At 42.2% G+C, this 17,258-nt stretch overlaps 1 protein-coding gene across 3 annotated transcripts in view; it reads left to right on the top strand.

The window, feature by feature from the left end:
* Positions 1-9,396: 9,396 nt before the first annotated feature.
* ZMYND11 (zinc finger MYND-type containing 11) overlaps positions 9,397-17,258 on the top strand; it is a 107,998-nt gene continuing 100,136 nt past the window's right edge. For all 3 annotated transcript variants that reach the window (XM_082479508.1, XM_082479506.1, XM_082479507.1), the window contains exon 1: positions 9,397-9,577. The gene's annotated coding sequence lies outside the window, so the exon portion shown is untranslated. The remainder of the gene's footprint in view (positions 9,578-17,258) is intronic.

The following is a 17,258-nucleotide window of genomic DNA, read 5'->3' on the forward strand; positions in this document are numbered from 1 at the left end:
TGCTGCCACAAAGATACTTGGAGTTCATTCTCTCGTCACTAAATTCCTGGGGGAGGAAAGATTTTACCCTTATAAACCTTGCTTGAACATGATATTCATACACATTGGACAGTACTTCCAACTTGACAGAAAGGGTTAATTTGTCTCTTCATGTATCCCTACGGGTATATGAAATATTTAGAGATGGTTCAGTCTGAGTTTTCTGACTGTTTGCAAAAAATTATTTTTGTCTTGGTCTTTGAGGGGTTTGGGGTTGGGTTTTTTTGGTTTTTTTTTGTTTGTTTGTTTGTTTGTTTGTTTGGGGTTTGTTTGTTTTTGTTTTTGTTTTTCCTCTCCTAATTTTTTTTACCACCTGTTGGAGTAATCTCGGGTCCTTTGATTTCCAGAAGACACATATTATCTTTTTTATTCCTCAAATGTATGGTGTGCACTAGCAGCTTGTGTGCTTATAACTCAGTACTAGGAAGCAAATACAATTCCGTAAGTAAATTGTGACCTTCTCAGGAAACTAATTGATAGAATGTTTTGTCTAAAACTTCTGCAACATTTTCTTATGGACAAAAATTAGTCCAGGAAAAGAATTCAAATGTAGGCTTTTCTGTGAGTTGAATTGTCCTGGTTTTATATTATCAAGCAGTAAGAATTTAATTCAAAATAAGAGGACTGGGGAAACTCTGCCCGCTTTTCAAACTGAGAATCCATTGGTCAATTCAATCACTTTTCCAATAATAATGTAATTATTACAATGCTTTGCTGATTAATGTTTATTACAGGATCCCCTCTGAACACTTTTGTAAACTTCTTGCAACATCTTGAGTTTTTATCAGCAGAATTGTGTTATTCTCTACCATGAATACGACTACTATTTTGCAACTTTTCTGAATACAATTAGAAAAATACTTCTAAACACAAGAAAACTGTCATTATATAACACCTGCTCTGTTGATTGATTTCCCAAATACAATTAGTTCTATTTTTGGCATTCCACAATTTTCCTGCTTACTTTACCCATAGATTTCAGAAATAACACTATGCTTTATTTTTATTTAAAAAGTCACATAGACTTTGCTTAGACTCTAAAATCGTACCAGCGTTTCATGTTTAGCTTGATCTTCTGTAATGTAGAATATTTCTACTAGCCCAAAACTACCATTGCTGCATCGTTTTGAGGAGTTGAACTAAAGCATAAAATGTCTTAAGGCCTGTGCAAGAATGGAGACAGGAAGGAATCAGAAGGAAAATGATTTGGAGTTCCAATGATTTTGAAATCCTGCTTGGTCCAGAATAAAGAAAGTTACCAAAGTTCTGATCCCAGGGCTGCTCTGCTTGCAATTTTGCATATAATAACAAGCTTCAGAGCTCAAATAAAGGAGAAAGGAGCATTTCATTCACATGAAATTTGATAGTTTCAACCACAGTTTTTACATTGCAAACATGAAAGAGTGCTTGCAGGATTGGTGGCTGTAGCGTGTTCCCTTCTATGTTTACTGAGGGAAATATTAAATGGCTGAGATGGTCCAAGAAGACTCAAATATGTAGAACTGCTTTTGAGCCACAGTCTTTAGAGGAGGAATGTGCATACTCCCTAACGATATGCAGTAGGTTTTTTTCTAGAAAAAAAAAAAAAAAGTAAAGAAACACAACACTTATTTAATTGGCACTTGAGCAGGATTCCTTAGATCTCTAGACTTATGGGAGAAAAGGAAAAACTGGTGTCTGTATGTTTGTCCCAACACCTTGGAGCTGTCCTAAACCATTCAAAGGCAACATTATTTCTGAAGTGAATGCAATATAGTTGTCATCTAAAAGGGAAAATGTTCACATAAATAACTGAGATGAAAAGTAGCATGACCTACAGGTAAGAACTAAAATAAGGGGATGATAAATCTTTCCTTCTATGTTAACAAGTGAACAAAATTAGCACTAGTCCAGCACTAAGAAGAGGCTATAAAACACGCAAATGCTAAAATTAAAATATGTGGATTTATTTCTCAACATGAAAAATTTAGTAACTGCAGGTATTGAACACAAAATGTATTACCAAGATTGCCCTGAGTGACACATGCGTACAGTTCAGCATGTCAAAATCAGATTCTTTTTATTTTTGTATTCAGGATTGAGGAAATTCAGTGGAACTTTTTAAATCCAGCAATTTGGGATATTCAAATTTACTATTTCAATTGTAGTTGCATTTTAGTTACCCTGCTAATAGCTGACTATGACTTCTGAATAGTATGTCTGGTAAATTTAGGAAATATGACAAAAAAAAACCACATTGCTCTTATTAAATTTAATAGGGTGGTAATAAATTCTTTTTTTAATGAGAAATCTCTTAAGTGATTGCATTGCCATCTGCTGAACATAATGCAGCTATTAGCCAAGATAAATAGAACAACATATAAATAATATACATTACTTGTGAATTATACATAATACATATCCCGCATGACGTATAAGATCAAACAATATACAATCTATTTGTCCCAGCACTATTTTCAAATCCCATCATTTCAAAGAGTCCCAGTGTATAAGTTCCACTTTGGTTAACTTGTCATGGCATTCTCTTCGAGTTCTGTCAGCATAAGAAGGTTGTTAGTGGACAATTAGACTTGAATATTACAGTTGGTTTTCAGCAGGTGATTCCTAACAGAATGCCATGAAAATTAAATTGGTGATACCGGATCAAAACTAATTTATCTTACCCAACATATTATCCTTAACTCTGGATTTAGAAGATGCTTTCAAATAAGGGGTCAGAACAACAGAATAGCAGACGTGGATTTTTTTTGTTCTTTCATCTTGACCATAATGGTTCAAAACTGACACAGATGTTGCTAATGACTATCCTGTAAAGCCAAAAAGTGATATCTCTGGGAGGTTTATTCAAGCTGCAGATGACATCAGGATACATCAAAGCTGCAAGCACATCAAGATGGCTTCATGCCAGGCCAGCTTCAGTCTAGTAGGGATCTTCAGCTCCAGCAATGTGTTAGCTTCAAGAGCAGCTCTGTTCCAGAAACAATTTTGCCTCTTTTGTATAGCATTGCAACTGGCATAATAAGCTGTTTGAGACCGGAGCTAATGCCATGCAAAACACTGTTCCTGGAAACTGGAGCTTGGGAAAAAGCTGTACAGAGCCACAGCTGGGAAGCTCTGCATATGATCAGCTTGGGTCCAACAAGGCTTATTAGCTTCAGCTCAGTACCAGTGGTAACACACTACCTCTTTCAGGAACATTTGGATGTTTCTGCTCTATACACAACAGAAATCTGTTTACTGGAAAGGCTTGTTAATCCCAGAGAAGTGACACATGAATGCATGGAACCAGCCTGGGTCCAGCACTACGCTAGAGCTGATGAGCCAACTTTGAACATGGACGGCTTTGATGCACAGCGTAGACTCAGAGTATCTTCACAAAAATTAGCTCAAAGCCAGTGCTGGCCCAAACCTGGGCAAACGCAGCTTGTCATGAACTCAGTGCAAAGGCACGTGGATGTCTCCGCATGCCCCTAATGCATGCTGTGATACCTCCCCTACCCATGTTTTTCCACTGTCTTGGGATGACAGACCCCACTTACCTTAAATACAGGATATTATTGGCTATGCTGCCGTTTAGTATGAAATACAATGTAATTAATATTTCCCTGCAATTATGACATTCGTAATGTCTCTTTATGTAAAAACTCTAGTTTTGTAATTATTTTACTAACAAAATGTACTACTTACTTCCTCATAGTCATAGCTATTTTTCTGACAAATAATATATCTCCAGTCACTGCATCCTCATAAAATAACAATAGATCCTGTTGCAGTCTTAAAGCAAATTTAAGTTTCGTGTATTTATTTTGCACAGATTTAAATTATTTTAGTTATTACACCAAGACTGGTCAAACCTGTATGAGATAAATTTGATGTACACTTGGCAGTGGACACTAAAACTTTTTTCCATGTTACTTGTTATGGCACCTGCTCTCGTATTGAAAGGACAGTAGCCAGATGACGCAAAGTATGCAACCAGTACAAACTCACTCAGTTGTTTTGAATTAGTTAAAAAATATGGAGCTAAGTTTCCTTTGGCAGGCTCTGTGCTGAATCAGGCAAACAGTTTTCATGAAGCATAATGCTGGCATAAACACATGTCATGTCATATGTCATAAACATATGTCAGTTTACTCACAGGTAAACTTTTTAAGATAAACTTCTATCCCCAGTTGTGCATGAAAATGTTGAGAGAACACAGTGAAAAAAAATTCATTTCATATCTTAATCTACAACTATACTTGGCAGGGTTTTCTGTTTTGCTGTTACCAATTATTACACTCACATGGTACTCACACATAGAATTGTAGAATCACAGAATAGTTTAGGTTGGAAGGGACCTTTAAAGCTCATCTAGTCCAACCCCCCTGCAATGGGCAGGGACATCTTCAACTAGATCAGGTTGCTCAGAGTCCCCTCCAACCAGACCTTGAATGTTTCCAGGGATGGGGCATCTACCACCTCTCTGGGCAACCTGTGCCAGTGTTTCACCACCCTCCACTGTGATCCCCCAGCCCGTATTGATACAGGGGGTTGCCCCAACCCAGGTGCAGGACCCTGCACTTGGCCCTGTTGAGCCTCATGAGGTTCACATGGGCCCACTTCTCAAGCCTGTCCAGGTCCCTCTGGATGGCATCCTCTCCCTCAGGTGTGTCAACTGCACCTCTGAGCTTGGTGTCATCTGCAAACTTGCTGAGGGTGCACTTGATCCCACTGTCCATGTCATTGATGAAGATATTAAACACTAGTGGTCCCAATACAGACGCCACTTGTCACTGATCTGCATCTGGACATTGAGCTGTTAACCACTACCCTCTGGATGCAACCATCTTACATGTGAGTACTGAGTGACATAGAGGGTCAGACCAAAGATCCACCTCCCCACAACGTAGTCTTCAACAAATATCCGAGAACATCCTTAGAAATTCTGCCTGTACTTTTCCTCCCACCTTTTTATTTATACCCTTACTTTCTCAGACACACCCCACACCCCCCCCCCAAGCTTCAGAATTCCTCCTCAAGCTCCTCAGAGCATTGTGGCTAGCCAGCACTTGATGGCCAGACTGCATGGGCATGGGCAAGGACATAGCAAGGAGAAGGAAGCTGAAAAGGGAGGAAGGATCCTGACTGCTGCAGGGTTTACTTCAATCCTCATCACGTCAAGCCTGCAAGGACATCACCTCTGGGTGGCATGCACTCTTTCCTTAGGCACCTTCATGGAGCAGCAGACATTGTTGGGGGTTCTCTGCTCTGTGACCCCCTCTTAAACCTGGTATTTTCTTTTCAATGCCTGAGGAAAAAAGGAACAGCATAAGCTTCTCCCCCAGACTCTCCCATCCTCCAACTGTTTTCAACTCAGTGGATTTCCTGAGCCTGCTGTTATTAAGGCTTTGTTCCCTTCCCCCCAGCTTCCTAAATTAAATGCATTGCTGAAATTTTTACTGCAAAGAAAACTATGTTGCTAAACTTTGTTCTGATGAAAAATTTACACTAATTTTCTGCATTAATACTTCTATGATCACAACACAGCAGACCTGCCTCTCAGGAAACACATCCAAATTATTTTTGTTTCAGTGCAGCTAGGAATGGAGCACACAGTGAAGTGAGTTGGCACCAACAGCAAAAGACAGCTGTCTTACAAAGCCAGATAAAGACTTGAGCACATAGTAGGTGGGTTTGGTTCAGCCAGGAAGGCGGTAGAAAGTCCTGGAGAAGAAGGCTGGGCTGTGTATTCATTAGCGATGGGTCCCGTGATGGAGGGGACATGACACTCCCTGCTCTACTAAGGGCAGCATTCAACTGATGTTTTCACAGTCCCGAGCCTGCTGCCTAGAAGCCACCAGCGATGATGTACTTATTCACCTTTGTGTTTGATAGTTGTACCGCTGAACCAAGAGAACGGCAAAAGAGCGTGGTAAGAATAAAAGTTCATATCCACAAAGGATCGCATTGTCCATAGACATTGTCCATGGCTTTTAACAGAATTAAAAATAAATCTATCTTTTAAAAAGAAGTGTCATTTTAAATTAAAATGGCGATGTATGTACCAGCCTGCAAGCTACTAGGCAGTGCCAGCCTTCTCAACCTGTAAGAAGCGTAGTGGATATAAGGGGATACCTTGGGAAACACAGTAACAGCCAGGCACCCAAGGCATTTGTCTCAGCCTCCAACTGCTTTCAGAAAACTCAGGGATTTCCCGAGTCATGGTTTGTGCGTCTCCAACACGCAAGGCATTTCTTTCCCGTGAACCCGCCCAACACCCCCTTTAATTCGCGGCACTAGATTGCATTCTTAGGCTGGATTCTGCTTGTTCTAGCAAAACCGTGCTCCTGCGCACGCAGCTCCTTCGTCCACCTGCCCTCCCAGCCCTTCCCAGGGCGGGCAAACAGCACCCACAAACCCGCTGCGTGCACACCAGGGCAGCGACACTGCCAAAAGCATATAGCACAGGCGCAGCCTGATGTATTCCTATGGTAAATGCTTTCTGCTTGAAAGGAAGTAACTTTACCCTGTTTTCTTTCTCGCATTGCATGAGCGGTGCGCCTTCTTTCCCCACAACCCTGCAAGCAAAGGTGATGGCTGCACCCCCCAACCGTTACCACCCCCCGAGCTGCCGGTTGCGGCTCTACAAACGGTTTTGACGAGCAAACTCGTTCCCCAACCCAGCTACTTCAGCCCGAGACGTGCCGGTCCCGGTCCAGAGACCCTTATCCCCTCCCGTCCTTCCCAGGGACCCGCCTTTGCCTTCCCGCCCGGGGTGGGAGGGAACGCCTGACGGGCCCCGCGGCCTCGTACCGCCCCCAGCCCTCGCCCCGGGGAAGGGGGGGGGGAGCTGAAGAGGGCCCTCAGCCCGCTTTTTGTTCTAACAAACATTTCCCCCCGCCTATGAGGAAACCCGCCGCTGCCCGGGGCCGGGGGAGGGTGGGATTTCCTCCCCATTGTCTGCCGGGGCTCGGCCCGCCCGTGGCGGGGGCTGCGCGGCGCTGGCGGCTCCGCTTCCCGCCGGCAGCGAAGGGCCCGACCGCGTCCGCGCAACGGCTCGTGTGAGCGGTCAAACTCAAGGCAGAAAAACGCAAGAATCGGGGCTGACCAGGAGGGGCTAGCAGGGCGTCAAACCTGCGTATTAACGAGCGTTTAAAGTCTTTCTAATACAGGTAAAAATAAGTCAAAACCGGTGGAAAGTGCTTCCTTTTTATCCTTCGATGTGCATCCTGAAGGTTATTACAATGCAGTTACCCAGGGCACCTAATGAGGATACCAAAATATCTCAAAACAAGGCCCACGAACACCCATATATGAGCTATATGCCTGTCTTTCTACACTTGATTTAACCCACTGCCCACCAGTGCCGAGGGGGTAATGTGGCCACGGTTGTGGACACTCCCTACATGTTTGCTTTAGGATACCTTGTTCTTTCCAAAACTAAATATTTGTATCCTGAAACAAATATTTGGAGACGAGCCAGGCTAGCCTTTACAAATATGTTAAGTACAGCGAATTGTTGGCAAGCAGCAGACTCCAGGTAAAAACCTGTAAGGTGTGCAAACCACAAGGCTTCAGCCCCACATGCGCGTCCGCGTTGGTGATACCGCGGCCTAAATATTTGACAGCTCTCTATGGGTCCTGAAGAGAGAAAGGGCTAAAACCTTTTTATACTGAAGATAGCTGAACTTCTGCCTTAAGTAAATATTTACATAGGTAAGGAGAAGGACTGTGGCATAGTAATAAATCTTTTCGCTAAAGAACCTGAGACTGGAATTGAAGCTTTGTCTTTGAATTATGCCAGACTGCCCCAGCCCACCCAGTCGAGGGGGTACCTGGCTGCTCCCGCTGAAGAATTAGAGCTGGTTATGTACGCTGCTAGCTACTCTTCTCCTCTCTTTGCTTCTGGATGCAAAAATCAGTGCGCCTTAACCATGCCAGCTTGAGCTGTTAGCTTGACTGCATGGTGAAAACAGTAGAAACGATTAAGACCCAAAAGTTTTGGGTTTGGTTTTTTTTCTTACATAAATATAGCTCAGATGCAATTTGTGTAGAGGTTTCAAAGAAACCTAAGACAGCCAAGCCAGCAATATCCCATGGAAACTTGGCATATATTTCTATCAAACTTCTTTTGAAAATTACATGCCTTAACAAAATCAGAGCCAAACATCACAACTAAATGCTTAACATAAAGTAGCCTTTTTGTAATTATACTGATGGTAAATCCCTTCTTACATAAAGAATTGCCTGTAAATTTCATTTGCTTTTTATTAATACAAGCAATATAATGCAGTTAATAAATTATAGTGCCACTGTTTGCTATCTGCCCAACCCCTCAAGCACCCTTTGAAAGCAGATTACCAGCACTTTCTTTCCTATCTATTTATTTTAGATAATGTAAAATGTTCTTTCATATTTAAATACATAACAGAAGTAAAGCTTTATCACTGCTGTGCAACAAACTGTTATTTGCATTTTATTTTTAAAAGAGGATATAAAGTCCTGATGCAGCAGTCTCAAAGAAAATATGCTTTTAGACACTACTAGAAATTTATTTACTAAACACAGTGGAGAAAATGTCACTGTTCAGTGTGCAAACTCTGTTAAACTTTTGACCGACCAGGCAAAATGGATGCACCTTTTTTATCATTAGCAGTCCAAAACTATTTTAGTAAAACCACTGACCGCTCATATGAATAAAATTATTTGCATGCATAAACGTTTATAGAACTAAGGTTACAGTGTATTTTGACAAAGTATGTCACATTTCTGGTCAATATTAATTGTGAAGTATGTTACTTTTCCATTAAATAATTCCTGAACAATTTCAGAAACTTTAGAGTGTATTTTCTTAGACATTTATTATTAATAATATTTATTTCACAGTCCATATAAAACCAGGATAAAATGTACATGTTTTCTTGCTACTTGCATACATATATACACAGGCCTATAAAGTTATGTATTTCATATTACTATGTATCTCCCAATCCTGCAGTCAAAGTGTGGGTCGGTAACTCGCAACATACAGCCAACTCCGAGACAGACCACTGTATGTTTTAGTTTCTGCTGCCCAAGGTGAGTATCCACTTTTGAAAAACGTTTTCTGGAATTTCTCCAAGTTGCACTTCATGACAGGAGGAATTTGCATGTATCAGGGCCAGAGAAGCGGCACATTTTTCCTCTGCTATCAGATAGGATCCAGAGCTAAGAGTATGATAAAATACATATGTAATAAATAGTTAAAGATCCGTTTCAAATGTATTATTAAAAAAAAAATAATAAAAGAAACAAACAGCAACTCCAGCAGACACCACTAGAGTTCTCCTTCTCCCAAATATACCCAGCACCATCCTAAACCCTGTTTACCCCAGAAACCTGAACTGTGGACAGACAGAAGAGGAGAGAGAGAGAGAAAATTCAGACACAATAAAACTCTGAGGGGAAAAATATGTGGAAGGAGGAGGCAGCAGCGGCCTGGGGAAGGGATTGAAAAGTTTCCCCTGGCTTAACTTCTCCCCCCCTGCAGCAGCAGAAGCAGCGGCAGCAGCACAAGGTGAGAGAGACTTTTCAGTCTGGGGAGGAGGGGGGTGTGTGCGGGGGGGTGGGTGAATTTACAGCCCTGTGGATATTTCTGTGTCTGCCTCCCTGGCTTTGGGGTGCGAGAGGCGCCGTGTCTCATGCTGGGTGGATTTTTTTTTAATATGATGGAGGATTATAAACATGGCGCCTTAAAAAAACTACAAAATCATGTACACACTGTTCCAAGGAGATGGGGGAGAGGGGACAGGGGAAGGGCTGGGCACCAGGGGAGGGGGCAATCCTGCCCTGCGGGGTGCCATATGGGGAGGGGGGAGCAATTATACTTCATAATAAAATGTGTGGGGCTGCGGCGGGGTGTGTGTGTGTGTGGAAGGCGGGATTTTTTATTATTATTATTATTATTTCATTTTTCGGAGTGGGCAGGATTATCTGGCAGCCCGCTTGGAAATCGAGGAGGAGAAGGGGACGGCGGCGGAGCGCGTGTGATTATTAACGGCGATTATTTTTGTCCCCACACCTTCCCCGGTCGGATTTCGGCTGGGGGGAGGCGGCGGCGGCGGGTGCCCCCGTGCCGAATTGCAGCCAGCCCGGGGTCGGGCCGGGAGGGGATGGCGGGGCGGGGGGGAGGGGGAGAGAGGGTCGCACAAGAGAATCGCTGCCTTCAGCGCTCCGCGTGGGCCTGCAGGGAGCGGGGGAGCCGGGGACTCGCGTGAGAGGCGAGGCCGAGCGGGGTGTGGCGCGGCCCGGCCTCAGCCCCCTCACTCCCCCCGGCCCCGCTCTTTTCCCACACGCGGGGCGACCGCTTTGCTCCCCACTGTCCCCACCACCCCCCGGCTTTCCTTTCTCTTACACACACCCCCCGCCCGCCCCGCATTTCCTCGCTGGGGTGGGGGATGTCGGCTTGGAGGACGGGTCTTGGCCCGAGTAATGGCAGCTGCTCGACAGCGCCGAGTCTCCACAGGAGAGAGACGGCGGGCCCCCGTAGGCCGGCCGCGGCGGGAGAGGGGCCATGGCTCCCCTTCCCCGCGGAAAGGGGCGGGGGGGTCAGAGGAGGGGACGGGGAAAGGGGTGAACTTAGAGCCCCAGCCCTCCTCGATGCGGGCGGGCTGCGCCACCCCCGCGGCGGGGACGGCCTTACCGCCCGGCGCTGCCGAGAGGGCAGGCGGGGGGACAGGGGGTCCCTGGCTTCCCGGAGCGCCCTCGGCCCAGCCCCGGGCTCTCCCTCGCCGTCCCCATCTGCTCCGGTGTAGGGCGCAGGGGGTGGGCGGTGGGGGGAAAAGGACCGGTGTCTCCGCCGTCCTCCTCCGGCTCCCCCCGCTGCGGGCGAGTGGCGTGCGGGCAGCCCGGCTGCCTGTGGGCCGGGGCCCTCCCGCGCCCTCCAGCAACAGCTCACTCGCTCCCCCCCGGCCAGAAAGGGCCCTCCCGGAGCCCCACCGGCCTCGGCGGTCAAATATGAACTAGTGAGGGGCTTGCTTTTGGTGTTTTGGGGGTGTTTCATGTGTGTGTCCTTCACCGAAACCGTGTCTCCAAATAACTCCCCTCCGTTCACTTTGTGAGGTGTTTTCCTCCTTCCCCTGCCTCAGGGGCTGTCCAGAGGCCTATCTGTCTGTCTCCTTTCTTTTATGGGGAAGGGATGCAAGCCTAGGTGTGGGGTTTCCTGTGGTGAGGGTGATGGGGAGCTTCGGCACGCGTTCCTGACCTTCCGTGCGTTTCAGAGAAGAGTCCCCCTGTAAAATACTGATGTTAAAGACTTGGGAAACTTTGTGTGTCTTTTGGGGCTTATCCTGAAAACAGTGGACTTAGGGAATTTGTTTTTTTTTTTTTTTTTTTTTTTTTTTGTCTTCTGCAAACATGGCAAACAGAACTTTACAAAGGCTAGAGCTGGGGTGGCTTGAGAAGAGGAAAAGGGGTGAAAAACTATTTAGTTTGGTGCTGGTTGGTTTTATAATTATATAATTTGGCATTCTAGCACCCTGGAATCATCTGCCATGGTCTCTGTATTGTAGGAGTAATATTATTTGCTGTAGTTTTGAGAAGATCTTACTGCAGTGGAAAGGACCAGAAGTAGAAAATGCTTTCTTGTCCTAGATGTGCTGATTATTTTTTTTTCACTTCTGTTGCTATTCTTTGTAGGAAATTGTTTAGTTCTTTAGGGGTGATGACTGAGACTGGTGTAGGGAGGGGGGAAGAGTGGGAATGGAAGTGCCAGTTTGTGGTTCAGGTTGCGGGTTGCGGTCCCTTGGGTTTTTCTAGTCCCTCATCCTTCAGTGTGAAGGTCCTGGCATCTCTCCACTTTTTTTTTTTTTTTTTTTTTTTTTTAAATTTTGTTATCAACCATTCTGAGCGCGCTGCAGAAAGTCTTTAGGGAAGTAGACCATTTGCTGACTGCTGTTTTGTATAAAAGTGAAAGTACTCACAGAATAATTCCCAGTGTGGATTTATGTTTAATGCCGGCTTTTCCATGCCTCAACAAACTCTCTCTGCTTTGACCAGATATTTGTATGGGGAGGGGAATGGTTCATGGGCTAGACAGTACAACAGGGAGCACTCTATCTTTCTGATGGTGAGTTTGGTTTTAATGAGTGGGAAAAAAAGTTACTGTGTTGGTGACTTTCTATTAATTGTGCTTTGAATGGTGGTCTGTGCTATCGGGAAGAGGCATCTGCAACTGATATTTGGTATCAAGTTCAGCACCAAAGGACTGAGGAGAAAAATTATTTTTCCCCTCCATCTCATGAGCTGGATAGCGTGATGGAAATTACCTAGTGATGAAGTAAGCTATGTAAGGGGAGTTGTGAATGTGTGCATATTGGGTGGGGATCTTAAGACTTTGGTGGTGTGCTAGAAGATAGTCTTCTTCCACAGTTTGGAGCTTTATAGCACTAATTTAATAGGGAAGTGCCCTCCATACCAGTTAAACTGGTGTATTAATATATTTTTTTTAAATCTAAGCAAGCACTTAGAGCTATTATTTTGAAATATAAATGTAAAAAAAAATTGAGTTTGTTTACCATGAACTAAAATTCTTACTAGTTTGTCTTGGTCCTTATGTATTGTGAGAGAGAGCAATAGTTCTTAACTTTTCAGGAAAAACTGAACACTACAGAAGTAACAAGAATTTCATGACTGTAATTTCTGTGTGCGCAATATGTGACTGCCAGGTTGTTTGCTGTAATCGGCTGTGTGTCCGTACTCTTTGAAGATAGCAGGCGGTCTGTATGTGGCTAGTGTTCAAGTTTGCCTGGGGGTCCTGCTTGCCCTTGAAGCGAACAGTAGAAGGGACTGCTTTGGAAAGACTTGAGGCTTCTGCAGGGGAAGAGCCTAGATCATCTTTTCAGCCTAACGTCTTCTCTAGAGCAAATGAGAAGGTGAAAAGCTGTGAAGTGTGCTCAGCATTTCCACCTTGCAGGTAAATGTGACCTGCTGGGTGCCGTTAGTGACATGGTACTCCTGGAGAAGAAAACAATGTGGATGGACGATGAATTTGGCCTCAAACTCACCTTGAAGTGGCTTAGGCTACATCTAGACTGTTGTGCATTTCTACCAGTGGACCCCAGCTTGGGGACCACTGAACTCTGCTAGCTGCAGTCTCTGAATTAGGGTGAAATACTTCAAAAAGAATTAGGTAAAAGACAACATTTGAAAATGTTTTCTTAGTTTTAGTCATCTAAAGCTTTCCATAAATGTCTGCATTGTCTGTTTGTTAGAAAATTGTCTCATTTTAGACAATTTGAGAATCAGCAGAAATTTTGGAATTGGGAGACTTGTTTTGGAATTGAGTATCCAACTTCAGTCACCTAAAGTTCAAAAATTTTGGACATACCTGTAACTAGTTTTTGTAGTTTCTGCCTTCCACAGTCCTTCAGAGCATTTAGCTCTGGAAGCATGTAAGGGCTTCAGGCAGTGAATCTGTCAAGGATAAAAGTTCTGAAAGAGGGACAGGGTGATTGTATCTTCAGCAAACTTCTGATTTTCTTTTTATGTGGCTTTTTAGCTAGCTCGAGTGGCATGAGTGTCAGTAAAGAAAGTCTTTTGTTTGTAATGTAGGTTGTTACAAATGCTAAGTTGAACTATAAACGAAATTAATCTATGCAAAGTATATGTGGCTCACACCAGTGATGAACTTGGTTCATAAAACGCTGAGTTGTTTTAAATTGCTGGCCAGATGCATGCAAGAATTTACCCTCCTGAATGAGGAAAAGTAGGTGGGGTTTATTTTTTTGACAGAGTTGTGTCAGAATTGTTGGAGCAATTATTTTTCCCGTGTCTATTTAGTAAATATATACATTTCTTTCAGTCCCAACCACTGATTTTATTAATTGGGATGGTTTTCCTTCCATGTGGTAGCACTTTCTTTAGCCATCCTTCTTGCACTGATTGTTTAGGAGCTAATGTCTGATCATGTACTTTGTCTGTAGGGGTTTTTTGGTGTTGGTTTTTGTTAGAGTTTTTTCAGTCTCAGGATGTGATGAACACTCCTGTAGTACTTGTGTAGTACTTGGAACGTGGTGCCCTTGGTAGCTGGGCAGTGCAACATATGTCATCTTTTATATAGCTCATACAGTTTAATCTGTCAGTGTTGCTTGTGCTAAATGTTGTGAACAAAGATTGGTCTTGTCAGTTTCTGGATGATTTTTGATCAGTTGAATGTAAATTTAGCTCATAATTGGGTTATTGTTCTAAGGTTTAATCTGCCAGTCGGAAGAATATAGCCTGCAAAATAGGTTATGCAGTATGAAGATGCAAATTCAGTGGTGGTAAAAACATATCTGGTCATCTATACAAAATACGAAACAAGTGTGGAAAACTTTTTCTTGAAATAAAGCTCAATTTTTTCTTTAAATGGTAGAAAATAACATCTCTCAAAAAAACCCTTCATTCCTGGATGTAGTGGAGGTAACTGGAAGTTGATTGATAAATACCAGCATGGCTGTGTACAGTATAATAAACACTGTGGCCTCTCACCTGAATGGGTGAACTCCTGTGGCACACAGAACTCTCTGATTTCAGAGGCCTCTCTGCATGCATCTCCTTGCGACACCAGGGCTGGGTCGAGCCGATTTTTTCTGGATTTTCAATTCTAGTCTTTAAGCATAGTTTTATCATCTGTTTAAACCAATGTCTGCCACAGAGTTAATTGAGCAAGTCTCGACTCTATTTATTTATTTATTTTAAACTAAGCTGTGAATATTGAATTACATGAAGATTTTTTTTTTTTAGGGGTAAAACTAGACAAATAACTGCATAATGGATTTTTAGCATTATTTTTGTTTCAAAAGGAGTAAATAAGTTACTTGTTCCGACTATACTGTTTCACCGAGTGTCTGAAGCCATACTTACACACACAGTTGGCTTGAAATGCTTTTTGATGTAAGATGGCTGCAATCAATTTCTTTAATTACACAAGTTATTAAAGGGTGAACTAACTTGAATCATAAGCTTAATGCTAAATGCTGATTTTTTTCCTTGTGTTTTAGTGATATTTCATTCTTATTTTTTATGTCTCTACTGTTTTTTTCTCCCTGAGACAGAGTCTTTTAGTCTTGTGGGCAGGCGACAGCAGGCACAGTGGTCATATGCTGTGACATGTCCATGAACCCAAGTTAAAGCTCATGGCATTTAATTTTAGGTCAGCCAGCTTTGGTAATATTCCGTCAGAGCTTGATCCTGTAGCTGTACCATGTAGATAAATCCAAAGTGTAGTTATTGAGGGTTTTGTGTACAAAAAGACTGCTTTTTATTTTCTCTCTCATTTTCCACTTCACTAAAGTGCAGAAGTTTCTTCTATGAAAGTATAGAGACATGTAATTTGAGTTTAAAGTACGTTATTGGTTAAAATGGCAGGACCGTAATATTTGTAATTTCAAAATTACAAAAATATTAAAAAATATAAGTAAATATTGTTACTGGTGTACCAGCAGTCAGGATATCTTTGCATCTACCTTTACACTATAGTCAATGTTAAATTCCTAGATAAAATAATTGCAGAATAAATTGTGAATTGTGAGTTAATGATTATGACTCTTCATACAATTCTCAATTGTAGTATGATATAAAACTAATTCTTAACAAATAATTTTAGCACCAGAGACAGGGAAATCTGAAGTGCTAAAATCCACTTATTGGTTAAAAAAATGAAATCAAGCATACCTGCAAGAATACCAGTAACATCCCATTCACCCTTTCTGTGGAAATTGTGGTTTTTGCATGCAAAGAACTGGTCTCACTGTGTTAATTCATTTTTGTCCTTAATAGGACTCTATTGATTTGAGATCCAGTAATTTAAAAAAAGAAGAGTTAAGCATATTGCTGTTTACCTCTCATTTCTCCTGTGCTTCCTTTTCCTTTGTTAGTATGTTAAAAATAAATGTGAAACCAGCTTGCCTTCTATTCAAATATATGATTTTAATGGAGCTAACTTAACTAATGTTTTAGTTACAGACTGTAGGAGTCTGCTAGCAGGTGTAGTACTCAAAAGCAGCATTTTGGAAAGTGGATATTTGTACTTTGATCTCGTGCACTTACAGCACGGCATTATTATCTGGTCTGTTAAAGATAGGTGGATGGGAGTCGCATGCAGTGACTCATGGGATATGGTACTTAGTTCACTAATTTTAGCAGAGCGATTCTTATCTTTCAATGTTAGGTTTTATTGGAACGTTTTGGAAAAGCGATGAAGTGAAACAAAATGGAGTTGAGAGAAAATGATTAGCAGAATCCCAAAGTAGCTAGAAATAATATACAGTGAAAAATAAATTAAAAGGATGTAAGATATGTGTATTGCTCAACAAATCTTTGACAAGATCTGAGAGACAAGAGAGCTTTATCTTTCTAAAACGTTATCATCATTTTCTATTAAGTCTCACGCAACATTTATGCATTTGGTAAGAGAGGATCTCACACTACGGGTACCTGTTTACAATTGCAGATGCTTCTCAAGTCAGAAACCAAGTAACAGCCAAGTCTGCATTGGCTGTTTGTGCCTTATTACTATTTTCTTGCTGTCATTGTGAGTAAAAGAAAACTTCCAAAGAGGAGATAGTCTGTACCTTGCATAACATTGCAGTGTGTGCATCCACATGCACAAATTAAAGTGGAAATTTTACCTCCAAACAGTGGGGGTTTTGTTTCTCTACTTTTCCTTTTGGTCGGTTGTTGATTTTGTGATTAGTGTCTTCTGAGCTGTCATTGACTTGAGAGATGAGCATAAACCCAGTGTTGATGCGTAATCCCCTCTCCTCAACCAGTTGCTTAGGATTCAGGTTCAAAATTGTACAAAATCAAAACAAAAGAATTGCTATTTCATAAAATGTAATCACAGGCCACTGATTGTTCACTGATGAAAATTGATGATGTTCACTGCAGAAAATTCATTGTTACCAATAGATTAATATTAATATAGTGATGGAGACCTTGATCATATAAGCACTTGTTTGCCGCAGGCATAACAATGTATAGGCCTTGGAGCATACTGATGCATCGAGTTTATTTTCATAAAATATTTTTTAAAAATTAAAACTTTATGTGCAATTCCAATATTCAAGGAAGAACACAGTTACAATTTGTTTTGCCTATATAATTTTATGCAATGTTATATTTTTGATTCTTCTACTGGAGTATGTAATGTTACATAGGCATTTTTCATGCCTTTTGAATATCAACAGTGTGACTATTGTTATTTTTGCACTTGCTAA

This window comes from Vanellus vanellus, assembly GCF_965231255.1.
Source record: "Vanellus vanellus genome assembly, chromosome: 2".
Taxonomy (NCBI): domain Eukaryota; kingdom Metazoa; phylum Chordata; class Aves; order Charadriiformes; family Charadriidae; genus Vanellus; species Vanellus vanellus.